Here is a 22903-nt window from a genome sequence, read left to right on the forward strand (position 1 = left end):
GTCATTTAAAGTGGGTCCGCTGAACATCATTTAAAGTGGGTCCGCTGAACGTCATTTAAAGTGGGTCCGCTGAACGTCATTTAAAGTGGGTCCGCTGAACGTCATTTAAAGTGGGTCCGCTGAACATCATTTAAAGTGGGTCCGCTGAACGTAATTTAAAGTGGGTCCGTTGAACATCATTTAAAGTGGGTCCGCTGAACGTCATTTAAAGTGGGTCCGCTGAACGTAATTTAAAGTGGGTCCGCTGAACGTCATTTAAAGTGGGTCCGCTGAACGTCATTTAAAGTGGGTTCGCTGAACATCGTTTAAAGTGGGTCCGCTGAACATCGTTTAAAGTGGGTCCGCTGAACGTAATTTAAAGTGGGTCCGTTGAACATCATTTAAAGTGGGTCCGCTGAACGTCATTTAACGTGGGTTCGCTGAACGTTGTTTAAAGTGGGTTCGCTGAACGTCATTTAAAGTGGGTCCGCTGAACGTCATTTAAAGTGGGTCCGCTGAACGTCGTTTTTCGGACGACTGCCTTGCCTGGTTCACCAATTACTTTGCAGACAGAGTTCAGTGTGTCAAATCGGAGGGCATGCTGTCCGGTCCTCTGGCAGTCTCTATGGGGGTGCCACAGGGTTCAATTCTCGGGCCGACTCTTTTCTCTGTATATATCAATGATGTTGCTCTTGCTGCGGGCGATTCCCTGATCCACCTCTACACAGACGACACCATTCTATATACTTTCGGCCCGTCATTGGACACTGTGCTATCTAACCTCCAAACGAGCTTCAATGCCATACAACACTACTTCTGTGGCCTCCAACTGCTCTTAAACGCTAGTAAAACCAAATGCATGCTTTTCAACCGATCGCTGCCTGCACCCGCATGCCCGACTAGCATCACCACACTGGATGGTTCCGACCTTGAATATGTGGACACCTATAAGTACCTAGGTGTCTGGCTAGACTGCAAACTCTCCTTCCAGACCCATATCAAACATCTCCAATCGAAAATCAAATCAAGAGTCGGCTTTCTATTCCGCAACAAAGCCTCCTTCACTCACGCTGCCAAGCTTACCCTAGTAAAACTGACTATCCTACCGATCCTCGACTTCGGCGATGTCATCTACAAAATCGCTTCCAACACTCTACTAAGCAAACTGGATGCAGTTTATCACAGTGCCATCCGTTTTGTCACTAAAGCACCTTATACTACCCACCACTGCGACTTGTATGCTCTAGTCGGGTGGCCCTCGCTACATATTCGTCGCCAGACCCACTGGCTCCAGGTCATCTACAAGGCCATGCTAGGTAAAGCTCCACCTTATCTCAGTTCACTGGTCACGATGGCTACACCCATCCATAGCACGCGCCCCAGCAGGTGTATCTCACTGATCATCCCTAAAGCCAACACCTCATTCGGCCGCCTTTCGTTCCAGTACTCTGCTGCCTGTTGGAGACTTTTATCTCCCTCACCAACTTCAAACATCAGCTATCTGAGCAGCTAACCGATCGCTGCAGCTGTACATAATCTATTGGTAAATAGCCCACCCATTTTCACCTACCTCATCCCCACAGTTTTTATTTATTTACTTTTCTGCTCTTTTGCACATCAATATCTCTACCTGTACATGATCATCTGATCATTTATCACTCCAGTGTTAATCTGCAATATTGTAATTATGCGCCTACCTCTTCATGCCTTTTGCACACATTGTATATAGACTCCCCTTTTTTTCTACTGTGTTATTGACTTGTTAATTGTTTACTCCATGTGTAACTCTGTGTCTGTTCACACTGCTATGCTTTATCTTGGCCAGGTCGCAGTTGCAAATGAGAACTTGTTCTCAACTAGCCTACCTGGTTAAATAAAGGTGAAATAAAATAAATAAAAAAGTGGGTTCGCTGAACGTCATTTAAAGTGGATCCGCTGAACGTAATTTAAAGTGGAACACATCACGTTCTAAATCATACATACAGTTTGCAGTACACTGTTTGCGTGGCTATCAGTAAAGATGCTGCCAAATTATTTATAGGAAATTGTACCTATTGATGAGGTCCTTACATAAACAAATAGTGATGATTGTTCATTTTGAGAAGAGGAGTAACATACTTACATGATAATATATGTTAATGAATATAATGTCACAATAAAGTGTCATCACTTGTTAATATCATTCAATGTTAATAATGCCAGAATGTGCACCCATAAAGCTAGTATGTAACCTTCCCCATGGCTACCAGACTGTGATGGGTCAAATGAAAAGTTCATCCTTCTTCTTTACTTGTTTTTGCTGAACTTGCCCACTTAAAAAGTTGCATGACGACTCAAACTGAATGTTCGCTACATACTTCAGTCTGAGATTGCCATCATTGAAGTTGGTTGTGGTGATGTCAAAATGAGGGTTGGTGTACAAAACAAAGTCATCATAGATCATTTCTAACCAATCAGAGTATCAAAGGCAATGACGCACTTTCAAAACGCTGCTTTTCCCACGTGTGTTCTGGCTCTGGCTCAACCCATCGGTTTCTGGGACCAATCAGACAGGTTAAAATGAGTTTGTATTCTAGAAATTGTCGGGGAGGTACTAAGATCCAGACTCATTGCGGAGAAGAAACTAACATCAGTGGGCGTGGTGTAGCGTTTGGCCGGAGCAAAGCATTTGGGTAGCAAGGCAATTGAAAAAGTGCCAAATAAGACAACATCAGTATTCCTGGCCTGTGTTTTGCAGTGTCTGTGCCCCACAAACTGTTCCAGATATGCTGCGCTAAAATAAGGTGAAATTATTAATTGTCACACTTTCTGCCATCTCAGACTTTCTAGGTATGCAATCCAACACATCCCAACACGTCACATCCCAACATGGCTCACCTCATGTGGAGGGGCTGTTTAAAACTTTAACATAAACGCAGGCACCATTGTCAGAATGGATAGTGTTGCATTGATCTCCCTCCTCTGCTCTTGAAGTGTAGTGGTATCTTGCATTAATGCATCTGAAATGGTCCTTCTGTAGCTCAGTTGGTAGAGCATGGCGCTTGTAACGCCAGGGTAGTGGGTTCGATCCCCGTGACCACCCATACGTAGAATGTATGCACACATGACTGTAAGTCGCTTTGGATAAAAGCGTCTGCTAAATGGCATATATAAATGCATGGCGTACCTTTTGACTGGATCGAGCAGAAACATCTCAGAGATGAAAGCCCAGGCGCCAGTCAAAGCAAATTCTCTTTGTTTTTCAACACACTTTAACAACATACACACACACAAACTGGGCCTGGGCAAGGCATGCTGGGAGATACCAATATCTGTTGGGCTTTCCAACAAGTTACAGCATAGCACAATGATTTTATGTTATGCAAGTCATGTTAAATGTATACCCTCAAAGTAAGCCAGGATAGTGGAAGGGGGAAAAATAACAATGTTCCTAAAGACTGATAAGCCAACAAATAAGATAAAACAGGGAATCCATATTTTGAATGTGTTTAAACTGTCTTAAAACGTCTTACAGCTAGGGGTTCCGCTACCGGCATCCCTCGACAACATTCCGCTGAAAAGGCAGCACGCGAAATTATTAATACATTAACAAGTGCAATACACCAAATGAAAGATACACTTCTTGTTAATCTACCCATCGTGTCCGATTTCAAAAAGGCTTTACAGCGAAAGCACAACACATGTTAGGTCAGAGCCAAGTCACAAAAACACACACAGCCATTTTTCCAGCCAAAGAGAGGAGTCACAAAAAGCAGAAATATATATATAATTAATCACTAACTTTTGATGATATTCTTCAGATGACACTCATAGGACATCATGTTACACAATACATGTATGTTTTGTTCGATAAAGTGCATATTTATATCCAAAAATCTCAGTTTACATTCAGTAATGTTTTGCTTCCAAAACATCCGGTGATTTTGCAGAGAGCCACATCCATTTACAGAAATACTCATAAGAAACATACAAGTGTCATTCACAGAATTAAAGATATACTTCTCCTTAATGCAACCGCTGTGTCAGATTTCAAAAAACTTTACGGAAAAAGCAAACCATGCAATAATCTGAGTACGGCTCTCAGACAACAAATCAAGCCAAACAGATATCCGCCATGTTGGAGTTAACAGAAGTCAGAAATAGCATTATAAACATTCACTTACCTTTGATTATCTTCATCAGAATGCACTCCCAGGAAATCCCAGTTCCACAATAAATGTTTGATTTGTTTGATAATGTCACGCCTTGGTCTTAGTATTTTGTGTTTTCGTTATTTATTTGGTCAGGCCAGGGTGTGACATGGGTTTATGTTGTGGTGTGTTTTTGTATTGGGGTTTAGTAGGTATTGGGATTGCGGCTGAGTAGGGGTGTTTAGAGTAGGCTTGGTCAGGTGATTCTCGTTGTCTCTGATTGGGAACCATATTTAGGTAGCCTGGGTTTCACTGTGTATTTTGTGGGTGATTGTTCCTGTCTCTGTGTTAGTTGTCACCAGACAGGCTGTATAGGTTTTACGTTCCATTTGTTGTTTTGTGTATATATATAGTTATTTCATGTATCGTCTATTCTTCATTAAAGAACATGAGTAACCACCACGCTGCATTTTGGTCCGCTTCTCCTTTAACAGACGAACGCCGTTACAGAATCACCCACCACACACGGACCAAGCAGCGTGGTAACAGGCAGCGACAGCAGGAGCAGCGAAAGGAGGAATGGACATGGGAAGACGTGTTGGATGGCAAGGGTTGTTACACTTGGGAGGAGATACTGGCTGGAAGAGATCGCCTCCCATGGGAACAGGTGGAGGCACTTAGAAGAGCAGAGGCAGCCGGAGAGAGGAGCCGACGATATGAGGGAACACGGTTGGCAAGGAAGCCAGAAAGTCAGACCCAAAAATGTATTGGGGGGGGGGCTCAGGGAGAGTGTGGCAGAGTCAGGAGACAGACCTGAGCCAACTCCCCCTGTTAATCGTGAGGAGCAGCGATCAAAGGACTTCTGGACTTGGGAAGAGATATTGGACGGAAAAGGACCCTGGGCACAGCCTGGTGAATATCGACGCCCCAAAGAAGAACTGGAGGCGGCGAAAGCAGAGAGGCGCTGGTATGAAGAGGCAGCACGACGACGCGGATGGAAGCCTGAGAGTCAGCCCCAAAAATGTATTGGGGGAGGCTCACAGGGAGTATGGCTATGCCAGGTAGGAGACCTGCGCAAACTCCCTGTGCTTACCGGGGGGCTAGAGAGACCGGGCAGGCACCGTGTTATGCTATGGAGCGCACAGTGTCTCCAGTGCGGGTGCATAGCCCGGTGCGGTACATACCAGCTCTTCGTATTGGCCGGGCTAGAGTGGGCATCAAGCCAGGTAAGGTTGGGCAGGCTTGGTGCTCAAGAGCTCCAGTGCGCCTGCACGGTCCGATCTATCCAGAGCCACCTCCACACACCAGTCCTCCGGTGGCAGCTCCCCGCACCAGGCTTCCTGTGCGTGTCCTCGATCCAGTACCACCAGTTCCAGCACCACTTACCAGGCCTTCAGTGCGCCTCGCCTGTTCATCACAGCCAGAGCTGCCAGTTTGCATGGAGCAGCCAGAGCTGCCAGTCTGCATGGAGCAGCCAGAGCTGCCAGTCTGCATGGAGCAGCCAGAGCTGCCAGTCTGCATGGAGCAGCCAGAGCTGCCAGTCTGCATGGAGCAGCCAGAGCTGCCAGTCTGCATCGAGCAGCCAGAGCTGCCAGTCTGCATGGAGCAGCCAAAGCTGCCAGTCTGCATGGAGCAACCAGAGCTGCCAGTCTGCATGGAGCAGCCAGAGCAGCTAGATACGCCAGTCAGCCATGATCTTCCAGATCTGCCAGTCAACCAGATTCTTCCAGATCTGCCAGTCAACCAGATTCTTCCAGATCTGCCAGCCAGCCAGGATCTGCCGGAGCCAACTACCTGCCTGAGCTTCCTCTCAGTACTGGGCTTCCTCTCAGTCCCGGGCTTCCCCTCAGTCCCGGGCTTCCCCTCAGTCCCGAGCTTCCCCTCAGTTCCGAGCTTCCCCTCAGTCCCGAGCTTCCACCTCAGTCCCGAGCTGCCCCTCAGTCCAGTGGGGTCCTTGGTGAGGGTTATTAGGCCAAGGTCGGCGGCGAGGGTCGCCAATCAAAAGACGCGTTACAGGGGGACTAAGTCTTGGTTGGAGTGGGGTCCACGTCCCGAGCCGGAGCCGCCACCGTGGACAGACGCCCACCCGGACCCTGCCCTATGGGTTTAGGTGTGCGGCCAGGAGTCCGCACCTTGGGGGCGGGGTTCTGTCACGCCTTGGTCTTAGTATTTTGTGTTTTCGTTATTTATTTGGTCAGGCCAGGGTGTGACATGGGTTTATGTTGTGGTGTGTTTTTGTATTGGGGTTTAGTAGGTATTGGGATTGCGGCTGAGTAGGGGTGTTTAGAGTAGGCTTGGCTGCCTGAGGCAGTTCTCAATCAGAGTCAGGTGATTCTCGTTGTCTCTGATTGGGAACCATATTTAGGTAGCCTGGGTTTCACTGCGTTCAGCCCAGTAATCCAAATCCATGATGCGCGATCACTAGGAGCAGATGAAAAGTCAAAAAGATCTGTTACAGTCCGTAGAAACGTGTCAAACAATGTTTAGAATCAATCTTTAGCATGTTTTTAACATAAATCTTCAATAATGTTCCAACCGTAGATTTCCGAAATGCAATGGAACTCAAGCTAACACTCACGTGAACGCGCATCACGAGCTCATGGCACTCTGGCAGACCACTGACTCATTCAGCCCTCATTCCCCCCTCCTTCACAGTAGAAGCATCAAACGAGGTTCTAAAGACTATTGACATCTAGTGGAAGCCTTAGGAAGTGCAATTTGACCCATAGACAATGTGTATTCGATAGGCCAAGAGAAGAAAAACTACAAACCTCAGATTTCGCACTTCCTGGTTGGATTTTTCTCAGGTTTTCACCTAGCATGTGAGTTCTGTTATACTCACAGACATCATTCACTTCAGAGTGTTTTCTATCCAATACTACTAATAATATGCATATATTAGCAACTGGGACTGAGTAGCAGGCAGTTTACTCTGCTCACGCTTTTCATCCAAACGTGAAAATGCTGCCCCCTATCCCAAACTGTTTTCACCTTCTCCATATTTCACCAAGGCTGTCAATAAGATTGTAAACTGATGCATTCAGTTTAGTAACAGCATTGCCATTCGAGTGATGTTTACATGAGCAATATCTGTCTCTGGGTGACGGTACTATGCCGTTACTACTCAGTGTGCTCAGAAGAAGAAATTCTTGTTGAAAGAAAAACTAACTGTGTCATAACCTCCTCTGACAGTCCTGCCCCTCTCTCCAGCACTTGGCCTGCCACTCAAATTAATCATCCTGAATCCCTGTCATCTCATCTCGAATCCCTGTCATCGCTAGCCCTCTGTCACTCCATCTTCAGCGAGGTGCTCTTGAACTCATCCTCCTCCCTGCCCACTCTCTTCATTAGCCCTTTCTCTCCCAGCTGCGGCCCGCATTCACATGCCAATTATAGGCACCTGTCCAAATGTTGTACAACACTATAGCCCCATCCATGACACTCATGTCAGTCACAGTCAGTCACAATTGTATGAACATGCACACACACACACACAGCTAACACTTCCGGATCCGGTGTTATATGCGTGTTTTCAAATACTAGCTGTCTAGCTACATGTCAGGCTAGTCTGGTGTTCTATTCTTTACGACGCTTCTGTTTTTGCCACAGAAGCAGAAGCAAACATGTCTCTCTTTGAATTGAGATGGATAAAGATTGAACTGCTCTTACTACTCAGGAAGGGAAGAAAAAAACAGAAAATGTCAGGTTTATCCAGTGAACACTACAAGAGGGGATGAAGGAGAATACCCATCTCTTTTCCAACCTATGAGAAGCATAGACAAGGAAAGACATTTCAATACTTTCGGATGTCTGTTGCTAAATTCGACAACTTGCTTCAGCGGCTTGCCCATCACATCTCGCACGAGAGAACTCACAGCTTGCCTGTAATTGCTGCAGGAAAACTGTTTGTGACCCTTCGGTTTTTGGCGTGTGGCAGCACACAGCAAAGTATCGCTGAAGAATCTCAACAGTTGGTGACATTGCCTCAGAAATGTACCAAGCTCTCTGGCCAGTCCTGAAGGAGGATTTTGTTGCTTATCCCTCTGTGGCAAAACGGGCCATGATCAACGTGGGGGCATAGTTGGGAGAAAGTTCGGCTACCAACTCATTGCAGGCCAGTTGGCGCTACCAAGGCTCTAGTGCTTGCCGGGGGACCCAAGTACTGAGATCATATGTCTTAGTGGGAGACAAAGCATTCCCTCTGATTGTAAACCTGATGCGACCATAGCCAAGTAAAATAAGCTAAATACATGTACTATACAGTGGCAAGAAAAAGTATGTGAACCTTTGGAATTACCTGGATTTCTGCATAAAATAGTCATACATTTTGATCTTATCTTCATCTAAGTCACAATAATAGACAAACACAGTCTGCTTAAACTAATAACTCACAAACAATTATACGTTTTCATGTCTTTATTGAACACACCATGTAAACATTCACAGTACAGGGTTGGAAAAGTATGTGAACCCTTGGATTTAATAACTGGGTGACCCTCCTTTGACAGCAATAACCTCAAACAAACGTTTTCTGTAGTTGCGAATGAGACCTGCACAACGGTCAGGAAACTGTTTCAGTTTAGCAATATTCTTAGGATGTCTGGTGTGAACCGCTCTCTTGAGGTCATGCCACAGCATCTCAATCGGGTTGAGGTCAGGACTCTGACTGGGCCACTCCAGAAGGCAAATTTTCTTCAGTTAAAGCCATTGTGCTGTTGATTTACTTCTGTGTTTCAGGTCGTTGTCCTGTGCACCGCTACCTCTCATTGCCACAGCGATTGAGTCATTTCACAGAGCACGGTTTTTCACAAAACTGGATCTCAGGAGTGCATATAACTTGGTGCGTATCCGGAAGGGAGATGAGTGGAAGACGGCGTTTAGTACCACATCCGGCCATTATGAGTACCTCGTCATGCCGTACGGGTTGAAGAATCCTCCAGCACTTCTTCCAATCTTTTGTGGATGAGATTCTCAGGGACCTGCACGGTCAGGGTGTGGTGGTTTACATCGATGATATTCTGGTCTATTCCGCTACATGGGCCGTGCATGTGTCTCTGGTGCGCAGGGTACTTGGGCGACTGTTGGAGCATGACCTGTACGTCAAGGCTGAGAAATGCTCGTTCTTCCAACAGGCTGTCTCCTTCCTTGGATATCGCATTTCCACATCGGGGTTGGTGATGGAGGATGACCGCATTGCAGCCGTGCGTAATTGGCCGACTCCAACCACGGTAAAGGAGGTGCAGCGGTTCTTAGGGTTTGCCAACTACTACCGGAGGTTTATCCGGGGTTTTGGGCAGGTGGCTGCGCCCATTACGTCACTGCTGAAGGGGGGGGCCGACGCGTCTGGGATGGTCGGCTGAGGCGGCCAGGGCTTTTGGTCGCCTGAAGGCTCTTTTTACCTCGGCTCCCGTGCTGGCGCATCCGGACCCCTCTTTGGCATTTATAGTGGAGGTGGACGCATCCGAGGCTGGGGTTGGTGCTGTGCTCTCCCAGCGCTCGGGTGCGCAACTGAAGCTCTGCCCCTGTGCTTTCTTTTCTCGGAAGATCAGCCCGGCGGAGCGAAACTATGACGTGGGGGATTGGGAGCTGCTAGCTGTTGTCAGAGCCCTGAAGGTGTGGAGACATTGGCTTGAGGGGGCCCAACACCCTTTCCTCATCTGGACTGACCACCGTAATCTAGAGTTCATTCGGGCAGCGAGGAGACTGAACACTCGTCAGGCAAGGTGGGCCATGTTTTTCACCCGATTTAGTTTTACCATCTCCTATAGACCAGGCTCCCAGAACACTAAGGCAGATGCACTGTCCCGACTATATGATACGGAGGAGCGGGCCATTGATCCTGCGCCCATCCTCCCGGCTTCTTGTCTAGTGGCACCTGTTATGTGGGAGGTGGACGCAGACATTGAGCGAGCATCGCGTGTTGAGCCCACTCCACCACAGTGTCCAGTGGGACGGGTGTATGTTCCGCTGGAGGTTAGAGACAGGTTAATTTGGTGGGCTCACACGTCCCCCTCCTCTGGTCACCCGGGGATCGGGAGGACGGTGCGATGTCTTAGTGAGAAGTACTGGTGGCCCACTTTAGCCAAGGACGTGAGGGTTTATGTGTCCTCCTGCTCAGTGTGCCTCAGTGCAAGGCTCCTAGGCACCTGCCCAGAGGGAAGTTACATCCCCTTCCCGTTCCACAGCGGCCTTGGTCACACCTGTCGGTTGACTTCTTGACCGATCTGCCACCGTCACAGGGCAACACCACGATCCTGGTCGTTGTGGATCGGTTTTCTAAGTCCTGTCGTCTCCTCCCTTTGCCCGGTCTCCCTACGGCCCTACAGACGGCGGAGGCCCTGTTTACTCACGTCTTCCGGCACTACGGGGTGCCTGAGGATATTGTTTCTGATCGGGGTCCCCAGTTCACGTCCAGGGTGTGGAAGGCGTTCATGGAACGTTTGGGGGTCTCGGTCAGCCTGACCTCTGGGTTTCACCCCGAGAGTAATGGGCAGGTGGAAAGAGTGAACCAGGATGTGGGTAGGTTTCTGCGGTTGTATTGCCAGGACCGGCCAGGGGAGTGGGCGAAGTACATCCCCTGGGCGGAGATGGCCCAGAACTCACTCCCCCACTCCTCTACGAACCTGTCGCCCTTCCAATGTGTGTTGAGCGATCAGCCGGTCCTGGTACCATGGCATCAGAGCCAGATCGAGGCTCCTGCGGTGGACGATTGGGTGAAACGCTCAAGGGAAACCTGGGAGGCCGCCCACGGGTACCTTAAACGGGCCGAAGGGCGGCAGAAGGCCAGTGCCGACCGCCACCGCAGCGAGGCCCCGGTGTACACACCGGGGGACCGGGTCTGGCTCTCGACCCGAAACCTGCCTCTCCACCTGCCCTGCCGGAAGCTGGGTCCGCGGTTTGTGGGGCCATTCAAAGTCCTGAGGAGAATAAATGAGGTGTGTTATAGGTTACAGCTCCCCCCGTATTACCGTATTAACCCCTCGTTTCATGTGTCTCTCCTCAGGCCGGTGGTGGCTGGTCCGCTTCAAGAAGATGAGGTGCGGGAGGTCCCTCCGCCCCCACTGCACATCGGGGGGGGTACCGGCGTATGCAGTTCGGCCAATACTGGACTCGAGGCGTCGGGTGGGGGGTCTTCAGTACCTCGTGGACTGGGAGGGGTACATTCCGGAGGAGAGATGCTGGACGTACTGGATCCACCTATGCTAAGGGAGTTTCACCGCCTCCATCCGGATCGCCCTGCGCCTCGTCCTCCGGGTCGTCCTCGAGGCCGTCGTCGTTGCGCTGCGGGAGCCGCGCGTCAGGGGGGGGGACTGTCACAACTTCTACCGAAGGTAACTCCTCTCCCTGTTCGGGCGGCGCTCGGCGTCGCCGGTCTACTAGTCGCTACTGATCCCTTTTTCTTTTTCTGGTTGTCTGTGTTCCTTTTCACACCTGGTTTTCAATTGCTTTTAATTTCTGTGGGTATATAGGGCACCTGTTACCTGCCGTAATTCGTGCAGGATTAGACTTGTGTGTATTGCGCTCGATTGTATTTGATGTTTGTTGTTTTTTCGCTATTACTCACGTGTATGTAAAGTGTCGGAACTGTGTTTGTTCCTCCGTGTGTTTGCACGAGTTTCTGAGTATTCGAGAGCGTATTTTTGGGACTTTTGTCTGTGCCGTTTCGTATTGGTGGACTATATTATTAAACACGCTTCTCAGACATCCCTGCTCTCCTGCTCCTGTGACTCCTATACCTCTCACCAAGACGCATGTTATCACAGTGTTCATCTATTGTTGTGACTTATATGAAGATCAGACCATTTTGAAGGCCTGTGTGGCCCTCCACAATTAACTTTGTACTACAGACATTGACAACACAGTCATCAACACAGTACATCCACCCCACGTTTGTTGACCACTCCACACCCACTGGGGACCTGCATCCAGAAAGGTGGAGACAGGCGGTGCATGAGACACCAGCTTCCCAGACCCAAGAAACATGTTTATTTATTTGATTTATTTCACCTTTATTTAACCAGGTAGGCAAGTTGAGAACAAGTTCTCATTTACAATTGCGACCTGGCCAAGATAAAGCAAAGCAGTTCGACACATACAAAGACACAGAGTTACACATGGAGTAAAACAAACATCCAGTCAATAATACAGTATAAACAAGTCTATATACGATGTGAGATAAGGGAGATAAAGGCAAAAAAAGGCCATGGTGGCAAAGTAAATACAATATAGCAAGTAAAACACTGGAATGGTAGATTTGCAATGGAAGAATGTGCAAAGTAGAAATAAAAATAATGGGGCGCAAAGGAGCAAAATAAATAAAATACAATAGGGAAAGAGGTAGTTGTTTGGGCTAAATTATAGGTGGGCTATGTACAGGTGCAGTAATCTGTGAGCTGCTCTGACAGTTGGTGCTTAAAGCTAGTGAGGGAGATAAGTGTTTCCAGTTTCAGAGATTTTTGTAGTTCGTTCCAGTCATTGGCAGCAGAGAACTGGAAGGAGAGGCGGCCAAAGAAAGAATTGGTTTTGGGGGTGACTAGAGAGATATACCTGCTGGAGCATGTGCTACAGGTGGGAGACGCTATGGTGACCAGCGAGCTGAGATAAGGGGGGACTTTACCTAGCAGGGTCTTGTAGATGCCATGGAGCCAGTGGGTTTGGCGATGAGTATGAAGCGAGGGCCAGCCAACGAGAGCGTACAGGTCGCAATGGTGGGTAGTATATGGGGCTTTGGTGACAAAACAGATTGCACTGTCATAGACTGCATCCAATTTGTTGAGTAGGGTATTGGAGGCTATTTTGTAAATGACATCGCCAAAGTCGAGGATTGGTAGGATGGTCAGTTTTACAAGGGTATGTTTGGCAGCATGAGTGAAGGATGCTTTGTTGCGAAATAGGAAGCCAATTCTAGATTTAACTTTGGATTGGAGATGTTTGATATGGGTCTGGAAGGAGAGTTTGTAGCGGTATTTATTAGAGAGGGGTAAAGAAAGATTTTGTTCGGGCGCCAGGCAGGTATTAACCATGCTGAAAGGAAAAGAGTACCACTACCAGACCCACACACATCAGCAGAAGAGACTGCCTAGAGTGTACATTTACATTTACATTTAAGTCATTTAGCAGACGCTCTTATCCAGAGCGACTTACAAATTGGCGCATACACCTTATGACATCCAGTGGAACAGCCACTTGCATCTAAATCTTTTTTTTTTTTTTTTTTTTTTTTGGGGGAGAAGGGGGGTGAGAAGGATTACTTACCCTTACTTACCCTATCCTAGGTATTCCTTGAAGAGGTGGGGTTTCAGGTGTCTCCGGAAGGTGGTGATTGACTCCGCTGTCCTGGCGTCGTGAGGGAGTTTGTTCCACCATTGGGGGGCCAGAGCAGCGAACAGTTTTGACTGGGCTGAGCGGGAACTGTACTTCCTCAGTGGTAGGGAGGCGAGCAGGCCAGAGGTGGATGAACGCAGTGCCCTTGTTTGGGTGTAGGGCCTGATCAGAGCCTGGAGGTACTGAGGTGCCGTTCCCCTCACAGCTCCGTAGGCAAGCACCATGGTCTTGTAGCGGATGCGAGCTTCAACTGGAAGCCAGTGTAGCCTGTTTACCAGATAGCCAGTGGAGAGAAAAGAGAATACACACCATATAAAACCCACATCACAGCACAGGGGTAACCCAAACAAGAATACCTCATACAATAATACTAATACTAATAATGGCAGAGCAATTCAACAGCAACTTCATACAAGAACGAACCCAGTCATCAACATAGGATTTGCAATAATCTGTATTATTTTCTAGTGGGTGAGTGCAGAGGGTATGATTGTGGGGGGTGTTCATCGACACAACAAAGGCCTTAAAAATGTCCACAGTCTTCTCGGCCACATGTCATTAGTACACCCCACCTCAATACAGTTCACAATAATATACAACTTGCAAGCAACCTACTAAAATGTCCATCCAAATACTTCTGGCAAAGAAATAATAGTCCAGCTCTAATGAACTTCAATGGGAAGTGCATTTAACAAATAGAGAGTCTGTTGCAGGGTAAAGCACTGGAATGAGAGCGAAGAGAAAGAGAGAGAAAAAGATTAATCTTAGCTGTGGTCTTCAGGCCTGCCGGTGTCTGACTGTCCGATGGTTTGTTGATTTGTTTGTTAAAGCTTTGCAACAATGTTGCTACTAATCCATGCGATCCATAACGGGCGCGGTCCCATACAAAAACAACCACGATCTAAAGCGATCACACCGATGATTGAGTTAAATACTTTATAAACTACAAACGCTGAAAACAAACAAAACTTCTGCAGCACAGCACACACAATCAAACTGTCACGCCACCCAAGAGTTCCTCCCCAAAGAGCTGAACGAGCTCTCTTTATTTCCTCCTTCCTTACTGCTCATGCGCTCTTAAAGTGGCAGCGCACGGTGAAGGCTCCGAGCAGATTTCGCCACACTCCTCCCCCCATGAAAAAACAATGCCTGTAGAAACAGAGAGGATGCAGGCTTTGACAGGTTCATGTTCCTGCTACACAAAACCAGGGAAGTCCTCCTCATCAGAGTCCTCCACGAAGAGGTCCTGCAGGTGTTGCTTTTGCCTGCGATCCAGCTCTTCTGCCGTAGGGTAGCAGGGCTTTAGGTCAACAACATGCACTGTCCTGACATCTTCCCCAGTGTCCTCCAAACAGACCAAGTAGTTCACTGGTCCCAACTGCTGCACTACACGGTATGGACCTTTCCATCTCGAAGCTAGCTTGGCAGTGAACTTCTTAGATGCCTTTGACAGATGATGTGAACGTACCCAGACACGAGACTGGGGTGGAAAACACACGTCTCGTCTATGTTTGTCATAGTTTCTCAGCTGTCGTTGTTTGGCTTTGGTTTTGCTGGCCTCCACTCTGGCTAGCAAGGTGTGGTGGTGTTGTACGGCATCAAACGCTGGGCAGTCAGGTGAAACATTAGAACTTTGCAAGACCCTGTCCATCGGACGTTTTTAGTGGTCTTCCTAGGTGGAGTTCGGCGGGAGTGACCCCAGAAGTCTCCTGCACGGCAGAGTTCAGTGCAAAGCGAAATTCAGGGAGATGCTGATCCCACCTTGTGTGCTGATCCCCCACGAATGAAGCAATCATCCCCTTCAGGGTTCGGTTTACCCTCTCGGTCAGGTTGGTCTGAGGATGATAGGCTGTGGTCAACTTGGCAATTACACCCCAGTAGGTACAGAGCTCTTTGTAGATTTGTGATATGAACTGCGGACCTCGGTCAGAGAGGATTTGGTCTGGAATTCCAAATCTGGTAAAAGCCTCCCTTCGCAGAATTAGAGCAATGGCTGATGCAGTAGCTTTGCGGAGGGGAAACAACTCCACCCAGTGTGTGTAGTAGTCCACTACCACCAATAAAAATTAATTCCGTGTCCCCCGGCTGGGAGGAAAAGGTCCCATGAGGTCAATTCCCAACATTTCATTTGGATGGTTCACCACGGTCTGCTGCATTTTCCCGGCAGGTCTGCCAATGTCTGGTTTGTATTTCTGCCAGACTTCACACTGCTGTACAAACTTCCGGGTATCAACCCACATGCCTGGCCAGTAAACCACCTCTTGTAGTCTTCGATAAGTTTTAAAAACTCCAAGATGGCCACTCATGGGATTGGCATGATAAGTTTGGATTATCTGGTCACACAATGTAGAGGGAATGAAGACGTGATAATGCATGCTGTGTATTCCATCTCCTCTTGGAGTTTTTCGATACACTTTATCCTGAATTATGCTGTACTTATCATCGAAGCGACTCTTGGAGTCTTCTTCAGACAGACTCTTGTGGATCGCCATGATGGCAGCATCCTTCTGCTGTGCACTCCATACACTCTGATCATCCAGAGGAAAGGAATCATCCAGACATTTAGCGGTAGTATAAGTACTGCACAAAGGAGGACAAACATTGGCAGTCTCTGTAATCCGAGAAAGGGCATCTGGTACAACGTTCAGTTTTCCTTTGCGATACTCAATGATGAAGTCAAACTTCTGCAGTCTGATAGACCAGCGAATAAGACGGCTGTTGGTCTTGCCTGATGCCAGAACCCACTGCAGAGCAGCATGGTCTGTGACAACGGTGAAGATCTTTGCCTCCAAGTAGTAGCTCCATACAGTCTAACCAGACACCCAAGTATTTGTAGTTGTCCACGTATTCTAAGTCAGAGCTGTCCAGAGTAGTGATGTTGGACAGGCGGGCAGGTGCAGATAGCGATCGGTTGAAGAGCATGCATTTAGTTTTACTTGTATTTAAGAGCAATTGGAGGCCACGGAAGGAGAGTTGTATGGCATTGAAGCTTTCCTGGAGGGTTGTTAACACAGTGTCCAAAAAAGGGCCAGAAGTATACAGAATGGTGTCGTCTGCATAGAGGTGGATCAGAGACTCACCAGCAGCAAGAGCGACCTCATTGATGTATACAGAGAAGAGAGTCGGTCCAAGAATTGAACCCTGTGGCACCCCCATAGAGACTGCCAGAGGTCCGGACAGCAGACCCTCCAATTTGACACACTGAACTCTATCAGAGAAGCAGTTGGTGAACCAGGCGAGGCAATCATTTGAGAAACCAAGGTAAGCTTACAAGGCAACCAAAGTTGCTATAGACGTGAGCAACAACCTCAAGGACTACTTCCTCACACCAGCTAGCCAAGTGTCTTTCCAGAATCCTACTATCACGCGTGGCACCCTACAGTAAATGCTCAAATGGGGTTTGGAAATGTGCACACATAAATTATGTTCTCTTCCTTTGGTTGATGCTTGTTGTTGTGAGATAAACACTTGGCTTTGCTGTTTTTCTTGTTCACACTTTACAAATCACAATAAAGACTACCATAATGGTAGCCACTTCAACCTTGTTGTTTTAGTTTATCATATTTTTTGGCGGTTGGACCTCAAGACATATAAATAACTTTATGTTATGCCTTTCAATGGGGACTTTTCTGCTATGGTACACTATATACAAAGTATATGGACACCCCATCAAATTAGTAGATTTGGCTATTTTAGCCACACCCGTTGCTGACAGGTATTATAAAATTGAGCACACATCCATGCAATCTCCATAAACAAACATTGGCTGTAGAATGGCCTTACTGAAGAGCTCAGTGACTTTCAACATGCCTCTGGAAGCAAGGTCAGCCTAATAACTGTTCATCGGGAGCTTCATGAAATGGGTTTCCATGGCCAAGCAGCCACACACAAGCCTAAGATCACCACGCGCAATGCCAAGCATTGGCTGGAGTGGTATAAAGCTCGCCGCCATTGGACTCTGGAGCAGTGGAGAAGCGTTTTCTGGAGTGATGAATCCCGTTTCACCATCTGGCAGTCCAACGGAAGAATCTGGTTTTGGCAGATGCCAGGAGAACACTACCTGCCTGAATGCATAGTGCCAACTGTAAAGTTTAGTGGAGGAGGAATAATGGTCTGGGGATGTTTTTCATGGTTTGGGCTAGGCCCCTTAGCTCCAGTGAAGGGAAATCTTAACGCTACAGCATACAATGACATTCTAGACAATTCTAGGCTTCCAGCTTTGTGGCAATAGTTTGGGGAAGGCCCTTTCCTGTTTCAGCATGACAATGCCCCCATGCCTTACTAATGCTCTTGTGGCTGAATGGAAGCAAGTCCCTGCATCAATGTTCCAACATCTAGTGTAAAGCCTTCCCAGAGGAGTGTAAGCTGTTATACAGTAGCAGCAAAGGTGGACCAACTCCATATTAATGCCCATGATTTTGGAATGAGATGATCGACGAGCAGGTGTCCACATACCTTTGTTCATGTAGTGTGCTTCTGAGAGAATGGCTGTCTAGCTGTAGACAATGAAGCTGGACCCTCAAGACATTCACCTTTGTCACAAGTATAAATAACCACAAATGCATTTGCTGACCATTTTAGATATTTATTTAGGAATGTAATACACAAGTGAAAAGTGTGATGAAAGGGTAAATAAGAGAGAAAAAACAAAGTAAACCAGTGAAATGTGAATTAGGAAATAATAAATATTTAAAAAACACCCGTTTTTGGGGTGAGACTGCTCTGTCTCACACGAGAGCAGACAGTGCACTGATCGATGGTCCTGTGAAAGTACTGTACATTGTCATTTCCCTGACAAATGGGAGACATTGATCAGAATGCATAATGTCAGTGTCCAAAGGTTGCGCCTGGACGGTGGGTTGGGTGTTGGTGAGAGGGGCCGGGAGATGTTGAACCAAACCGGGGAGAGAGATGAACAAAGGGGCAATGAACCACCTGTAGATGGGCCCTCAGGGCTCAGCTCTGTGTCTGGGCTGTTCAAAACAACCTACAAGCAGATCAGAAATACATTAAAATACATTACAAGCAATCTTAAAATATCTCCATGGGCTCCTTTGAGTACCTGTTGAGGCGAGGGGTTCCCCTAGGGGAACTCCACCCCCCCCCCGTTCAGCTGAAAAGGTGGCGCAGGGAATGCAAAAATATTCTTTGGTGTCACGCCTTGGTCATAGTATTTTGTGTTTTCATTATATATTTGGTCAGGCCAGGGTGTGACATGGGTTTAAAATGTTGTGTTTCGTATTGGGGTTTTGTAGGCATTGGGATTGCGGCTGAGTAGGGGTGTAGCATAGGTTTGGCTGCCTGAGGCGGTTCTCAATCAGAGTCAGGTGATTCTCGTTGTCTCTGATTGGGAACCATATTTAGGTAGCTGGGGTTTCACTGTGTATTTCGTGGGTGATTGTTCCTGTCTCTGTGTTTGTATTCACAAGATAGGCTGTATAGGTTTTCGCGTTTCGTTTGTTGTTTTGTATATTTAGTTATTTCATGTATCGTTGTTTTTTCATTAAAGAACATGAGTAACTACCACGCCGCATTTTGGTCCGACTCTCTTTCGACAGACGAACGCCGTTACATTTAGAAATATTTAACCTCCACACATTAACAAGTCCAATACCTCAAATGAAAGATAAACACCTTGTTCATCTACCCAGCATGTCAGATTTTAAAAATGTTTTACAGCGAAAACACAACATATATTTATGTTAGACCACCACCAAACCAAAGAAAAAACGTAGCCATTTATTCCAGCAAAAGATAAAAATCACAAAAGCAGGATTTAAAAAAAAATCTATCACTAACCTCTTGAAAATCTTCATCAGATGACAGTCATATGACATGTTACACAGTACATTTATGTTTTGTTCGATAATATGCAAATCTCGGTTTACATTGACGCCATGTTCAGAAAATCCTCCAAAATATCCGGAGGAATTATAGAAAGCTACGCCAGATAACAGAAATACTCATCATAAACTTTGACTAAAGATACAGGTTCTACATATAATTAAAGATACACTGGTTCTTAATGCAACCGCTGTGTCACATTTTTTTTACGTTACGGAAAAAGCCTAACATTGCAATAATCTGAGACGGCGCTCAGACGTAACAATATTTCTCCGCCATGTTGAAGTCAACAGAAATACAAAATTACAACATAAATATTCCCTTACCTTTGATGATCTTTCATCAGAATGTAGTGCAAGGAGTCCTAGTTCAACAATAAATGGTTTTGTTTCATAATGTTAAATTCTAGTGTCCAAGTAGCAGCATTCACTTTCAGCTCACATGCCCAAAAAATGACTTCTGGTCCAGGATAACTTTGCATGAAAACTTCCAAAACTTCCAAAAGACATATTACAGGTCGAATAAACTGGTCAAACTAAGTGCAGAATCAATCTTCAGGATGTTATAATCATATATATCCAATAACATTCCAACCGGATCATTCGTTTTCATCTGGGGCTGATTGGAACAGCCGTAGCACTCAAAGACAAATGCGCCACAACAAAATGGCATTCTCATGCGACACCGACTACTTTCCTTCCCATTAGGTCAAAGTTCACAGCAAATGCTCCATTACACTTTCTACTGAATGAGGACATCTAGTGGAAGACGTAGGAAGTGTTTCCAGATCCATAACTTTTTGGGAAGGGAGGGGGCGATGACGTCAAAGTTGCCCCAACTTTCAGGATTTCAAAACTTGTTTGGAAGATTGCCTGCCCTGTGAGTTCTGTTATACTCACAGACTTAATTCAAACGGTTTTAGAAACTTCAGAGTGTTTTCTATCCAATATTAATAATAATATGCATATATTAGCAATTTAGGACAGATTTTGATGCAGTTCACTATGGACACGCAATTCATCCAAAGTGGAAATACTGCCCCCTATCTCTAACTAAGCACTGATTTCATAAACATCTCGATCTAATTAGCACACACACACCACAGCGTCTGTTTTCAGATGTTTAAACTAGCCCTGCTAATGAGTATGATAACACAGTCATGGAATATTTCCCACTCAAAATGTCTCCTATCCAGACAAGAGCAAATCTCACGTTCTAACTATTTCTGTAAACATATGATCACAAACATGCACAATGTACGAAAGGACTTAGCTGCATGTCAAAAGTACATACGTATCTGGTTATATTATTGGTGTCTGTCTGATGATGTCCACGTGAACGAGAAAGCCAATTCAGTTGTCGAACAATCGACAGCAGCAGCCCGACTCCTCGTCTCCCTCACCCTTTTCAGATTGCGAACAAACAGGTCCCAAATCTTTCTCCACGTTTCATTAATATCAGCATGGGTGTTCACATTTCGTGATATCCATGACATCTCCCTCCAGCTGTTGTTTTTGGCGTGCTTGTTTGAATACAACCACATCGAAGGGATGGAAATGTTCTTGTATGTCTCGCCAGTTTACACACTCTCTTAAAAACTGGACAGAGAAATATACATAATTATGTGTAGCAAATCTCAAAATTAAAGCACAAAGAAGGAAGTAGTAGAAATGAAGTAGCAGAACGTCCATCTCTTCTGTGTTAATATCACGAGGAGATAGACATTACCGGAACAGATGTGATGTAGACATGGGTGAGACTTCCGTTGAAATATTCAGTCAAAAATGCCCCTCGGTCTCTCAAGGAATGATATGTCGGGGTCTTAATTTCCAGATAGAAAAAAATGTGTCAAATGGTGGTGTGTTTTACAAGTAGCGGCCCTATTTGTGATCAAAAACCAACATTGAAACACTGCGCTATGCTCCATCGGCCCTGTTTGCGTATTCTGTGTAGACACCTTTAGATTTAGCTGCTCTAAGACCATTGTGAGTCAACTGGGTCTTCTGCTCCTCTAAGAGCAGAACTGTACTGTTTTATTTTATGCTGATGTTCTATGAGCAGCACAAGACCTCTGGGACAGCTGCTGCGCTTGTAACAGAACTGTGTCAACTACATATTGCTGCTCTAAGTCCATTTTGACTCAAATGGATCTTCTGCTGCTCTAAGAGCAGAACTGTACTGTGTTATCTTGATGTTGCTGTTCTATGAGCAGCATACGACCTCTGGGAAATCTGCTGCTCTTGAAGCAGCACAAATTAGCTAGTAGTGCTGCTGATCAACTAGTTCTAGATATTGCTGCACTAAGACCAGTTTGAGTCAACTGGGTCTTCTGCTGATCTAAAATCAGAACTGTGCTGTGTTATAATTTATGCACTGCGAGCACTGCTGCTCTTAGATCATAACTGTGTCAAGTACACTGAACCAAAATATTACCGGAACATGAAACAATTACAAAGAATTTAGTGAGTTGCAGTTCATAACCAAATCAGTCAAATCATTAGGCCTTCATCTATGGATTTTACATGACTGGGAATAAAGATATGCATCTGTTTGTTCACAGATACCTTAAAAAAAGTTAGGAGCATGGATCAGAAAACAAGTGAGTATCTGGTGTGACCACCATTTACCTCATGCAGCAGGACACATCTCCTTTGCACAGGCTGTTGATTGCGGCCTGTGAAAAGTTGTTGGATATTGGCACTGGAACATGCTGTCGTACACATCAACCCAGAGCAATCCAAACAGGCTCAATGGGTGACATGTCTGGTGAGTATGCAGGCCATAGAAGATCCAATAATTACTGACTTTATGTTTCCTTTACTTAACTAGGCAAATCAGTTAAGAACACATTCTTATTTACAATGACAGCCTACCCCGGCCAAACCGGGCTGACGCTGGGCCAATTGTGTGCCACCCAATCACAGCCAGATGTGATGCAGCCTGGATTTGACCACCGTGCCACTCGGGAGCCCATGATCCTTGCTACATGGGGCCCTGCATTATCATGCTGAAACATGAGGTGACGGTAGCGAATGAATGGCACGACAATGGACCTCAGCATCTAGTCAAGGTATCTCTGTGCATTCAAATTGCCATGGATAAAACGCCCATACCATAACCCCACTGACACCATGGTGCACTCTGCTCACAACGTTGACAACAGCAAACCACTTGCACACACGATGCCATACACGCTGCCTGCCATCTACCAGGTACAGTTGAAACCCAGATTAGTCTGTGAAGAACACACTTCTCCAGCGTGCCAGTGGCCATCGAAGGTGAGCATTTGCCCACTGAAGTCGGTTACAATGCCGAACTGCAGTCAAGTCAAAACCCTGGTGAGGACGACAAGCATGAAGATGAGCTTCCTTGAGATGGTTTCTGACAGTTTTTACAGAAATTCTTCTGTTGTGCAAACTCAGACAGGTTTTTAGATTTTTTTGCAAATGTATTAAAAATTTAAAACAGATACCTTATTTACATAAGTATTCAGACCCTTTGCTATGAGAATGGAAATTGAGCTCAGGTGCATCCTATTTCCATTGATCATCCTTGAGATGTTTCTACAACTTGATTGGAGTCCACCTGTGGTACATTCAATTGATTGGACAAAAACCAAGCCATGA

The sequence above is a fragment of the Oncorhynchus keta genome, chromosome 11 (genome assembly GCF_023373465.1).
Source record: "Oncorhynchus keta strain PuntledgeMale-10-30-2019 chromosome 11, Oket_V2, whole genome shotgun sequence".
NCBI lineage: Eukaryota > Metazoa > Chordata > Actinopteri > Salmoniformes > Salmonidae > Oncorhynchus > Oncorhynchus keta.